Consider the following 13100-nt stretch of genomic DNA (forward strand, 5'->3'; position numbering starts at 1 on the left):
GAGAATTCTAACAGGCGGTGAATTTCTCTTGCAGAATATTGCATGAGAATGAGAGTCAGGAGACTCCAGGTCTAGACCTTAAGGGGACCAGTTGACAGCCTTGGGGAAGGAGCAGGTCCATTTCCCTTTGTATGATTTGTACAATGGAGTTACCCAGAGCTTGCTTTGTGGAGGGTGTAAACATGGAGAATCCCTCCCACTCTTCATTCCCTTATCAGAACTCTTCCCCTCCTTTTCAGGCTCCTCTGCTTCAGACCCCGAAAATCTCTTGCTGCCCATCCTAGGCCTTTTAGAGGAAACAAATAGTCAAGTCACTTAGGATAAATTAGTGCCTAAGAACAGCGGTCCCCAACACCCCTGGCCACAGACCAGCACCGGGCCTCGTCCTCTTGGGAACTGGGTGGCACAGCAGGAGGTGAGCGGCAGGCAAGGGAGCAAAGCTTCATCTGCCGCTCCCCATTGCTCCCCATCACTCACATTACCGCCTGAACCATCCCCCCCCACCCCCAGTCCATGGAAAAATTGTCTGCCACAAAACCAGTCCCTTGTGCCAAAAAGGTTGGGGACCGCTGCCTTAGAACATAGTATTCTGGAAAAGGTCCACCGAATGAGAGCCTGAACAAAATGCAGGTATGTAAGAGAATCTGAACTTGCTTGTTTAGTTTTAAATCTGTAATTGCTCATCATTCCCTTCTGGTTTCTTCCAAATCCCAACGATGGTATCATGATCCCAGCTCGCAGCTCTCAAGGCTCTCTCCCTGTCCTCTGCGGCTTCAGTCCCCGGCAGCTGAGTGCCTTCTTCATTCTTATCTTTGCCTGAGGCGGCAGGTGGCCAGGTAGGAACCTCGAACAGAGTCAAGAGATAGTCTGGTCTGATGCCTGCAGGCTGATTGTCTGGTCTTAGAAACACAGTGGGACCCCTCCATGGGGGAAGGCGGAGGAAGGAGGATACAAAGATAAGTGCAACCAGTTACTGAACACAACGAATTTCTAAACTAAACTTAGTTTCTTTCCACGAAAGTCAATCATGCTACCAATTGCCAAAACACAGCATTTTAGTGCACTCCCTTCTAGATGTTTTTCTATGCTGTTTGCTCATTTGTTGCTTCCTTTGTTTGCCATAAATTTGCATCCTGATTTTTCCCACATACACTTTAACAGATTTTCCCATGTCAGCATAAACATTGTATTTTATTTTACTTTATATTTATTTATTTTGGCTGCGCCAGGTCTTAGTTGCGGCATGTGGGATCTTTAGTTGCGGCATGCGGGATCTTTAGTTGCGCCATGCAAACTCTTATTTGCAGCATGCATGTGGGATCTAGTTCCCTGACAAGGGATTGAACCCCTGGTCCCCTGCATTGAGAGCTCGGAGTCTTAGCCACTGGACCTCCAGGGAAGTCCCAGCATAAACCTTTTAATGATTGAATTCTACTTCATCAACAGGATGCACTGTAGTTGGGAGAATAAACTGCATTCATTGTGATTTTTTTCCCCCTGATGCATGAAGCTTTTCCCAAATTTGGGGTGACAGACCGCTGTGGATGGCTCTGGGTTAGTTTCAATAATAGAATGTAAGGAGAGAGCTTGTAAACATGAAGTTCAACATGGCAGATAATGGGCGGGCTCTTGAGATAAATGACAAATGAGCCACCAGAAAATCCTAAAGAATGTTCTGTTCTCCACCTTCCCTGGCTTGAGTCTGAGTTTGAGGCCAGGGCTTTAAGAACTAATATAGGTGTCTCCCCGGATATCACACCCCGAGACCAGGCTCACGGCCAGAGCACCTGGGGATCCGAAAGAGCCCACTTCCTCCCAGCTCTGGGCAGAGCGCGTGAGCAGCAGGGGCGCAGGGATGCCCGACTTCCCTCTGTGCTTGGCTGGCTCAGGGGCTGCACGTGCAGGCATTTAAACAGCAGGTGCTGCCCTGATGGTGCTGTGGCCTTGCTGTCTCTCCTCCTTTCCCATCTGTAGACAGAAGAATGACCCAGCTTGAGCAGAACACCTCAGGGACATTTGGGAAATAGAGGCATGAGAAAGATTGGGGACAAGGACAAGAGAGGAGGAGATAGGTTGGAAACAAACTGTCACCCCAGGTGAAGACCTAGGAGCCAGACCATTTCACTTGGTCCCTCTGTTGCTCTGTTCCTGCCTCTCCCCTGTTCTTGCTGTCAGTGGTGTGGGTGGGGAGGGCCCTCCGTTAAAAGCTGCACAGCTCAGACTCCCAGGCCCACCAAGCTTCTGGCTTGATTTGGCACTAGTTAAAGGGAGAATTTCTTCCCATCTGATCCTCCGGTGGCATTTCCGATGGCAGCTGTGTCTCCTCTGTGGCTCCCGCTCCTGCTCCCAACTTACCATGTGCCCAACTTCTGCTAAGTGAACCCCAAGTTTGGGGAAGGCCATGTTCTCCCTCTGTCCATGAAGCTTATGGTGGCCATAGCCTCTCGCTGTACTAATCTCTGTTACCTTAGTCCCTCTTTTGGTCTCTCAGCTCTTCCATCACCTGTGCAAACCTTCCCTGTTTCTTTTTTTCTCATGTAGTGATTGCAGTGACACTCTGATATGGTCCCATCTGATAATACCTAAATGATGAGGATGCTACATTTCAGAGATGTTGAGTAATTATGCATCCTCCTACCATTAGCAAAAGCCAGGGATACCAACCATAGTTCCTTTGGCTAGTATAAACCCCTCCTGCCCATATGAGGGAATTTCTACTTACTAACAGAACCAATAGCTCCCCTTAGCCTTGCCAAGCATTTACGTGACACATATTCATTTGGCACCAATGTTTCCTCAGTTTATCAGGCTTCTCTCCATCTTAACAGCTTGAGGATGGGGGCAGCAAGGGCCTCTTGGGTATGCCAAACTAAAAGGAAACTGGGCATGCTCAGCAGAATAGATGGCCCAAGAAAATAAAAACACAAAATGCATCAGGCATTTAAGTACTGAAAGGGTACTTTGCAGTTGCTCTAATAGCTGGAGACTTCAGAATTCTGCAGAGCCCAGGAAATTGTATTATTTCATCCAAGTCATTAGGGAGGTCCAAGTACCAAGTCCTTGGAACTGCCCAGACGAGCCAATTCACTTTGCTTCTTGTAGATGAGCCATAAGATTCCTGTTGATGACAGCCCAGGGTACAATTAGCACTACCCTCTGCACTGATGGGGAGGGGGCAATGCTGTGGAAGGAAAGGAGCCTGGGCTCCATCCTGGTGGCATGGAGAGAGGCGGGTTTGGTAAAGGAGTGGGTCTGCAGATAAACAGATGAGAAATGTGCAGTGGAGAAGGCATTCTGAAATCTGATTTTCTCACACTCCAGGGATGTCAGTGTTTATAAATTCCTTCCTCTGGTGCTCATAGAAAGACTCTTCTGCTTTGACTCTTCTGTTAAGTAATTAGGAGCCTGGAAAGATGAGACCCCAGGAACCTAGTAGGGTGCATTAAGGAAATTGATGTAAGGCTGCTGTTTTTCCTGGTCCTCACAGGGGCAGACCCAAGAGCTCCAAGGAAGCCTCAGGACCAGACTCCTGTGGGTGGACCACACACAGACTCCTCTGGGTGGACCACACACAGAGGTGGGGATAAAACCAAAGCTGAACCCCAGGGACGGAGTGACTAAGGAACAAGATCGAAAATCTTTCCATCATCTTTACAGGCTGCAGATTATATCCCCATGATCAGCTAGGTAGACCCTGTGTCTATGGAATATCTGAGCAGACAATGAGTGTTCCCACAAACGAAAATGGTCTAGCTCTGGCAGCTGTGGACTTTGGGGGCAGCACACACAGGAATTGGGCTAGATCAGAGTCTGAGTGGTCCCCCAGCCCACAGCAGGTCCAGAGACCAGCCCAGAGGCAGAGGAGAGCCTCTTGGGGAGGTGGAGGTGGGCAGTGGCTCACGGTGTGTGCAAGGACACTTACAGCAGAGACCCCAGGGAAACAAAATTATTACTACTAATTTTATTATGTTTTGATTCATTCTATTGTTTGTTCTAGCTTTTTTTCTGGTTTCATTTTCTTTTTTTTTTTGTTTATTGTTGTTGTTTTAGGTTTTTTTTTTAATTTAGTCTTTTGGGATCTCTGTGTTTTATAACATATTTTCATTTTTTATTTTTTTATACTTTCTATTTTTACTGTTTTTCTGTTGGTCTGTGTTCTTTTCCCTTTTTTGTCCTCTTTTTCTTTTATATATACATTTATATATATTTATATTTTCATTTCTACTTTGTTTCTCTGTTGTCCTGTTTTTTCCCTTTTTATTTTGTTTTATTTTTTTTTAAATCATTTTTATCAGTTTGGTCTGTTCCCTTGCTTTACTCTTCAGTTGGCACACTGCTTTGGTTTTGCTTTTAGGTTACGTGTTTTTGTTAGTTTTAATCCTAATTGTTTGATTTCATTTTTGAGTTCTTCTATTTGTCTGGTTATTCTCTTGCTTTTTGTTTTATTTGGTTCTGTTTTTGTTTCTTTTACATGTGTGTGTGTTTCCTTGTTTTTGTTTTTGTTTGATTTTGTTTTTACCATTTTTCCTGAGTTTTGTCTTTTTTTAAAAATATATTTTCTATTTTATTTTTTTAATATTTCTGTTTCTATGTTGCTTTTCTGTTTTTCTGTCTTCTTTCCCCTTTCTCTTTCTCTTTCTTTTTTTAAAAATGACTTTTGTCCGTTTGTTTTGTTTCTTTGCTCCATTCTTCAGCTGGCACTCTGCTTTGGTTTTGTTTTTTGCTTTTGAGTTTTTGTCAGGTTTCTGCTTAATTGTTTGATTTCGTTCTTGGGTTCTTTTGTTTGTCTGGCTGTTCTCTTGCTATTTGATTTATTTTGTTCTGTTTCGGTTTCTTTTGTGTGTGTGCGTGTTTCCTTGTTTCTGTTTGTTTGATTTTACTTTTTATCATTTGTCTGGGGTTTTGTTAGTCTTTTTTTGTTTTTAATCCCCTTTATGGCCAGGATGAGAGACTTGTGGGGTCTTGGTGCCTTGACCAGAAGTCGGGCCTGAGGCTCTGGAGTGGGAGCACCGAGTCCAGGATGCTGGACCACTAGAGAATTCCCGGCTGCAGGGAAGATTAATCACTGAGAGCTCTCACCGAGGCCTCTATCTGAATCCAAGACCCAACTCTACCCAACTGCCAGCAGCTCCCAGCACTGAACGCCTCACACCAAACAACAAACGAGACAGGAACACAAACCCACCCATCAGCACACAGACTACCTAAACTCATACTAAGCTCGCAGACACCCCAAAACACACCACCTGACACGGCCCTGCTCATCAGAGGGAAAAGACTCAGCCCCACCCACCAGGACGCAGGCACCATTCCCTCCCATCAGGAAGCCTTCACAAGATGCTGGACCAACCCCACCACCGGGGGCAGAGAACAGAAGCAAGAGGAACTGCGACCCTGCAGCCTAGGGAAAGGAGACCTCAGATACTGTAAATAAGACAAAATGAGAAGACAGAGAAATATCTTACAGGTAAAGGAGAAAGATAAAAACCCACAAGACCAACTAAATGAAGAGGAAATAGGCAAACTACCTGAAAAAGAATTCAGAGTAATGATACTAAAGATGATCCAATATCTTGGAAACAGAATAGAGAAAATACACTTAACAAGGACCTAGAAGAACTAAAGAGCAAACAAACAGTAATGAACAACACATAACTAAGAAACTAAGAAATTAAAAATACTCTAGAAGGAATCAATAGCAGAATAACTGAGGCAGAAGAACGGAGAAGTGAGCGGGAAGACAGAATGGTGGAAATAACTGCCACGGAGCAAAATAAAGAAAAAAGAATGAAAAGAAATGAGGACAGTCTCAGAGACCTCTGGGACAACATAAAATGCTCCAACATTCAAATCATAGGCATCCCAGAAGAAGAATAAACAAAAGGGTCTGAGAAAATATTTGAAGAGTTCATAGTTGAAGACTTTCCCAACATGGGAAAGGAAATAGTCAGTCAACTCCAGGAAGCACAGAGCGTCCCATACAGGATAAACCCAAGGAGAAACATGGCGAGACACATAATAATCAAACTAACAAAAATTAAACACAAAGAAAAAATATTAAAAGTAGCAAGTGAAAAGGAGCAAATAACATAGAAGGGAATCCCCATAAGGTTAACAGCTGATCTTTCAGCAGAAACTCTACAGGTCAGAAGGGAGTGACAAGATATTAAAAGTGATGAAAGGGGAAAAACCTACAACCAAGATGACTCTACCCAGCAAGGATCTCATTCAGATTTGACGGAGAGATCAAAAGCTTTACAGACAAGCAAAAGTTAAGAGAATTCAGCACCACCAAACCAGCTTTACAACAAATGCTAAAGGAACTTCTCTAGGCAGGAAACACAAGAGAAGGAAAAGACTTATGAAAACAAACCCAAAACAATTAAAGAAAATGGTAACAGGAACATACTTATTAATAATTACCTTAAATGTAAATGGATTAAATGCCCCAACCAAAAGACACAGACTGGCTGAATGGATACAAAAACAAGAGCCATATATATGCTGTCTACAAGAGACCCACTTCAGACCTAGGGACACATACAGACTGAAAGTGAGAGGATGGAAAAAGATATTCCATGCAAATTGAAATCAAAATAAAGCTAGAGTAGCAATACTCATATCAGACAAAATATACTTTAAAATAAAGACTGTTACAAGAGACAAGGAAGGACACTATATAATGATCAAAGGATCAATCCAAGAAGAAGATACAACAATGGTAAATATATATGCATCCAACATAGGAGCAACTCAATACATAAGGCAAACGCTAACAGCCATAAAAGGGGAAATCAACAGTAACACAATAATAGTAGGGGACTTTAACACCCCACTTACACCAATGGACAGATCATCCAAACAGAAAATAAATACGGAAACACAAGCTTTAAATGATACATTAGACCAGATGGACTTAATTGATATTTATAGGACATTCCATCCAAAAACAACAGAATACACTTTCTTCTCAAGTGCTCATGGAACATTCTCCAGGATAGATCACATCTTGGGTCACAAATCAAGCCTCAGTAAATTTAAGAAAATTGAAATCATATCAAGCATCTTTTCCGACCACAACCCTATGAGAGTAGATACCAATTACAGGAAAAAAACTGTAAAAAATACAAACACATGGAGGCTAAACAATACGCTACAAAACAACCAAGCGATCACTGAAGAAATCAAAGAGGATCACAAAAAATGCCTGGAAACAAATGACAATGAAAACATGACAACCCAAAACATATGGGCTGCAGCAAAAGCAGTTCTAAGAGGAAGTTTATAGCAATACAATCCTACCTCAAGAAACAAGAAAAATCTCAAATAAACAACCTAACCTTACACCTAAAGCAATTAGAGAAAGAATAACAAAACCCCCCCTCAAAGTTAGCAGAAGGAAAGAAATCATAAAGATCAGATCAGAAATAAATGAAAAAGAAATGAAGGAAACAATAGCAAAGATCAATAAAACTAAAAGCTGGTTCTTTGAGAAGGTAAACAAAATTGATACCATTAGCCAGACTTATCAGGAAAAAGAGGAAAAAGACTCAAATCAGCAGAATTAGAAATGAAAAAGGAGAAGTAACAACTGACACCATAGAAATGCAAAGGATCATGAGAGACTACTACAAGCAACTATATGCCAATAAAGTGGACAACCTGGAAGAAATGGACAAATTCTGAGAGAGTACAACCTTTCAAGACTAAACCAGGAAGAAATAGAAAACATGAACAGACCAATCACATTGAGGTATCACCTCACACCGGTCAGAATGGCCATCATCAAAAAATCTACAAACAATAAATGCTGGAGAGGATGTGGAGAAAAGGGAACCCTCTTGCACTATTGGTGGGAATGTAAATTGATACAGCCACTATGGAGAACAGTATGGAGGTTCCTTAAAAAACTAAAAATAGAACTACCATATGACTCAGCAATCCCATTACTGGGCATATACCCTGAGAAAACCATAATTCAAAAAGATACATGCACCACAATGTTCATTGCAGCTCTATTTACAATTGCCAGGACATGGAAGCCCCTAAATGTCCATCAACAGATGAATGGATAAAGAGGATGTGGTACATGTATACAACGGAATATTACTCAGCCATAAAAAGAAACAAGATTGAGTTATTTGTAGTGAGGTGGATGGACCTAGAGACTGTCATACCGAGTGAAGTAAGTCAGAAAGAGAAAAACAAATACCATATGTTAACATATATATATGGAATCCAAAAAAAAAAAAAAAAGGTTCTGAAGAACCTTTCCAGGATAGGAATAAAGACGCAGACATAGAGAATGGACTTGAGGACACGGGGAGGGGGAAGGGTAAGCTGGGACGAAGTGAGAGAGTAGCATTGACATATATACACTACCAAATGTAAAACAGATAGGTAGTGGGAAGCAGCCGCATAGCACAGGGAGATCAGCTCAGTGCTTTGTGACCACCTAGAGGGGTGGGGTAGGGAGGGTGGGAGTGAGACGCAAGAGGGAGGGGATATGGGGATATATGTATACGTATAGCTGATTCACCTTGTTGTACAGCAGCAACTAACACAACAATGTAAAGCAATTATACTCCAATAAGGATATTAAGAAAAAAAAACTGTTCTCTCTGAGGAATACAGATTCAGAGCATTTTTGAAGGGGGCGTTGTGGATAATTACCAAGCAAACGATCCAACTCTCTCAGTTTGCAAGTTTCTGATTTGTGGCCCCTTCCACCTCCATCCCACACTGCATTAAAGCAGGCCTTCCAGAGACTCTACAATTACAAACAAACCTCTCAGGGAATTTACTTCACTGTCTACAGTAGGTAAGGCTATTTATTTACAGTTTTGCACTTACCAGAAGCTGCCTGACATTTTAATGCATGGTTTATACCCTCTCTCCAACTGGAGTATAAGCTTCCCTAGGTATTCTCAGTGTAGAGCCTGCCATTCTCAACACAGTAGGTGCCTAGTTAAGTTGGTCACATTGAATCGAGTTAAATATGTCTTCCCGCGGACCTCAGATTGCTCCATTAGAGGCTATTAAACTCCCACAAATGGCAGCATTCTAGACAGACTCAAGGAGACAGGAGATGATTTAGAAACCGCTCTTCCGTCTCCTACTTCCCTTCTCCACCCCCTCCACACTCATTACTAAACCCATCCTTGCTCCCACTTCCCCTCTGTACCTGGCCTCTGGCCCAACATTTAGTCAACAGTTCCCAAGGTCTGATGGGATGTAGAGCCATCTGCTTGATGCCTGGTGGGAGAGGAAAGGACTAGAACTACAGCCTCTTGGCTTCTTGGCTCCAGCGGTCACTTTCTCCAGCCCATCTCAGCCATCCCAGGGGCGCAGCCTCAGCTCCGTCTACACCATTAACCACACGTTCTCCAAATCCTGTATTTCAACCAACCTGCTCATGCTTGGCCACCACCTCCTCACCTCCTGGCTCACTCGAGTTCCCCCTTTCCAGCTACACTTCAAAATCACAAGGCGCTCTGACACCCAGTACACAGGTGCACACACACGCGCGCACACGTACGCACACATCATACAAAGAGCTACCCTCTCCGTTCCCTCCTTCCCCAGCTCAGAGTCCAGCATTCTAGCCCCTCTCCTACAAACACCCTTGGTCTCCTATCTCTCTCCTGCCGCTGAAGTCACCTGGCAAAACTCTAGCCCTAGTGCAGCTCAGCTGTCTGCCTACTTCATGTCTGCACTCCAGCGGCCGAAACTAAATAAAGGAAATCAAACATCCTACTGCTTTTTTGAAAATTGATGACAGCTCTTAACCGGACCCTACATTTCCCTGGTAAATCCAGTCCGCTCTCTGGAGCATATTATTTGGCATCTTCTCCTCCCTCTTCAAACCGCCAAGAAACTTTTTCCCTCACTTTCAGCTTGTGACCTCATCTGATACTCTACTGAGTAAATCTGTACAATTAGATGAGAACTACCTCATCTTCCCACCACCAAACCCACACCTGTGTTGGGACCCACACATTTTGCTTTCTCGACTGATACAAAGGAGTGAAGATTACCACTCCTCTCCAAAGCCAACCTCTATCCTGTGCTCTCCATCCAGCCATCTCTCCCTACTCAAGCTCTTGCTCCTACAGCATCACTTTCTTCATCGTTCCAATCACCATAGTGATAGGTCTTAATATGACCTTTAAACGAATTCTGTGACCCCACGCCTTTCTGGCTATTCCTTCATTTCTCTGTTCTCCTTTAGAGCAAAGCCATTGTCTATCTTTTTATTATTCTACTCCTCCATCCTCCATTCTCTTGCACAACCCCCCTTCCAGCCAGGCTGTTGTGCTCATCAGTCCTCTGAATCACTCTTAACAAGATCAGCAGCGACAGCTGTCTTATCCAATCCAGCGGTCAGCTGTCTGTCTGCATCTTCCTTGCCCTCAGCGGCACTGCCCATTGACCACTGCCTCCTTCACGGACACATTCTCACTACGTTTCAGGACGCCACAATATTCTCTTTTTTTTTTCCTTAAATTTTATTTATTTATTTTTGGCTGCGTTGGGTCTTCGTTCCTGCATGCGGGCTTTCTCTAGTTGCGGCGAGTGGGGGCTACTCTTCGTCGCGGTGCACGGGCTTCTCGTTGCGAAGACACCACAATATACTTATCATGGTTGTCATCTTACTTGTGAGGTTGCTTCCCACCCACCCCCTTTTTTTTTTTTTACTTTTTTATTATAGAAAGTTTTAAATATGTACAAAAGTAGACAGAAGAGTGTAATGAACTCCCATGGTCTTACTGCTCAGCTTTGATTCATGACCGGTTTTGTCTCATCTATCTCCTACCCCCTTCCTCCTTCCAAATTATTTGCAAGTCCCAGACATATTATGTCATTCATAAATATTTCAGTATGTTTCTCTAAATAAGGACTTTTGGTAAGAAACATAACCACACCATCGTTATCACACCTAAAAAAAGAATGAACAACCCTTAATATCATCAAATATCAATGGCTACTCCCTCTTAGCTGCCTTTGCTGTCTCCTCTTCGCTACCAAACCTCTAAATGTTGGAGCATCTGGCTGTGTACTCTATTCACATCTCCTTTTATACTCATTCCCTAGGCGATCCCATCCAATCGTAGAGCTTTAAATGCCATCTATATGCTAAGACTCCCCTGAGTTCCAGTTTTTTGTGGTCAATGGCTTAACTTGAACTTTTAAAGAGAATATTAATTTTGACATGGCACAACAGGAGCTTTGATTCTTTCTCCATCCATCCTTACCCCCACCTGCTGGACTCCCAGTCTTGCCCATCCCTATAAATGGCACCACCATCTATATTTTTTGCTCAGGCAATTAGCCTTGATTCCTTGATTTCACTTCTAACTCATGTAGTAGGGACTGCTGTTTGTCTCCAGCATTCAATTTCACTTTCTTCCACAGGAATGGAATTTTTTCTGGGCACCTGTGCAACCACAGTAAAAACTACATTTCTCAGTTTCCCTTGCAGCTAACTGTGGCCTTGTGACTTAGTTCTGGCCAATTAGATGTGAATAGAAGTGTCAAGGGACCACTTTTTGTCTCTTCTTTATCATTTCTTCTGTTTTGATGTCTTGAATGGAGATGCTGCCTTGGACCACAAGGATGAGGGTCACATCCTATGATGTCCTAACAGTGAGCTATTAGGATGTGTATCATTCACTGTCCAGTCTGGAGATAGAATTTGAACAGGCAAAGTTTAATATAAAGAATTACTATTTAAGGGAGAAGGGGAGTTCAGAGCCTCTTATGTTACCATCTTGGACAACTCTGATTTCCCTTAAGGGCTTTCTGTGACTTTTCAGTAAAGTAGGAGGCTAGGTATCTTGTTTGCTGATGAAGATGGATGAGCAAAATCTTCACTTTAATTTTTTTAATTGAATTACGTATTGAGGAACAAGACAAGAAAAAGTATTGGATGGGGCTAAGAATAAAGAAATAATCTCTGCCCACTTCCACCAGGCTCTGAAATTAATTGGAATACTACATCTTGTCAAAAGATCTTGAACCTGCCCCTTCCAATCTCCTTTTCCTTCCCAACCCTCGTTACTCCAATACTGCTGTCAAATACCCTGGATATTTTATCAACAGTGGGCAGTGCACATAGATTTCTCTTATAGGAGGCCAAACATCTTAAACCACAGATTTGGCTCAATTTGAGGACCAAAGCCTTGAGTATGTTTGTACAGAGGGGTTTATCTAAACACGAAGGCAACAAAAATTACCATGATTATAGAGGTTGAGATCGAAGGAAAATTACAGGTTGAAAATTACAGGTTATCTCACCTTTTTCAACAGCACTATTTCTTTTAATACACCCTCATGTTTGTTGATCAATCTAGTGGCAAATGCTTCACATGTGGCATTTCAATCTTTCCCAGGAGTCTGAGAATAGCACCTGTAGCCCACAAGTATTTTTCCAACATTCAATGTTATTTCCTTTTCTCAACCCTATGTCTCTAACCCAGAAGTTTTTAGGCCGTTTTATTTATCCCAACGTCTCCTAAGGCCTCTGGGGTCTTTGGCTATACCACCAAGCAAACAAATAGATCTTTTCAAAAGTTACTTGGCCAGGCTAGCTGCCCATCACACATGGGTTTGGCGTTCCCCAGGAGTCACTGGTTGGCTGCAGCACAGGACATGGGGGACGATGCTTTACCCCACTGACATCCTTCATGATCTCTGACCTGAATGACCTTCTCCCCCAGGAGTCCATTAAGGTAGAAACAAGAGTCCTAGAGCCAAGCCTGTCCTACCAGGTTTCCAAATATACTCAACATTTTCTGACCCCTAGTGGTGAATGGAACTTAGGATCCTGCTAAATTCAAATCACCCTGTAAAGTTGGTCTCGTTACTCTCTAATGAAACAGGCTTTGGAGAGACTAAGAGATTCGTTCAAAGTTCTGTAGCAGTGTCTTGATTAATTTTAAAAATAAATCAGTTAATTAATTAATATTCTTTTGTAGTAGAAGTTCTGATTTCAAAACTGGTGACTAAGGGGCATTGGAGTAGGAGGTGGGATTTAACAAAAGAGATCTGGCTTTGGGGACTTCCCTGGTGGTCCAGTGGTTGGGACTTCGCCTTCCAGT

The sequence above is a fragment of the Leucopleurus acutus genome (genome assembly GCF_964270905.1).
Source record: "Leucopleurus acutus genome assembly, chromosome: 18".
In the NCBI taxonomy this organism is placed as follows: domain Eukaryota; kingdom Metazoa; phylum Chordata; class Mammalia; order Artiodactyla; family Delphinidae; genus Leucopleurus; species Leucopleurus acutus.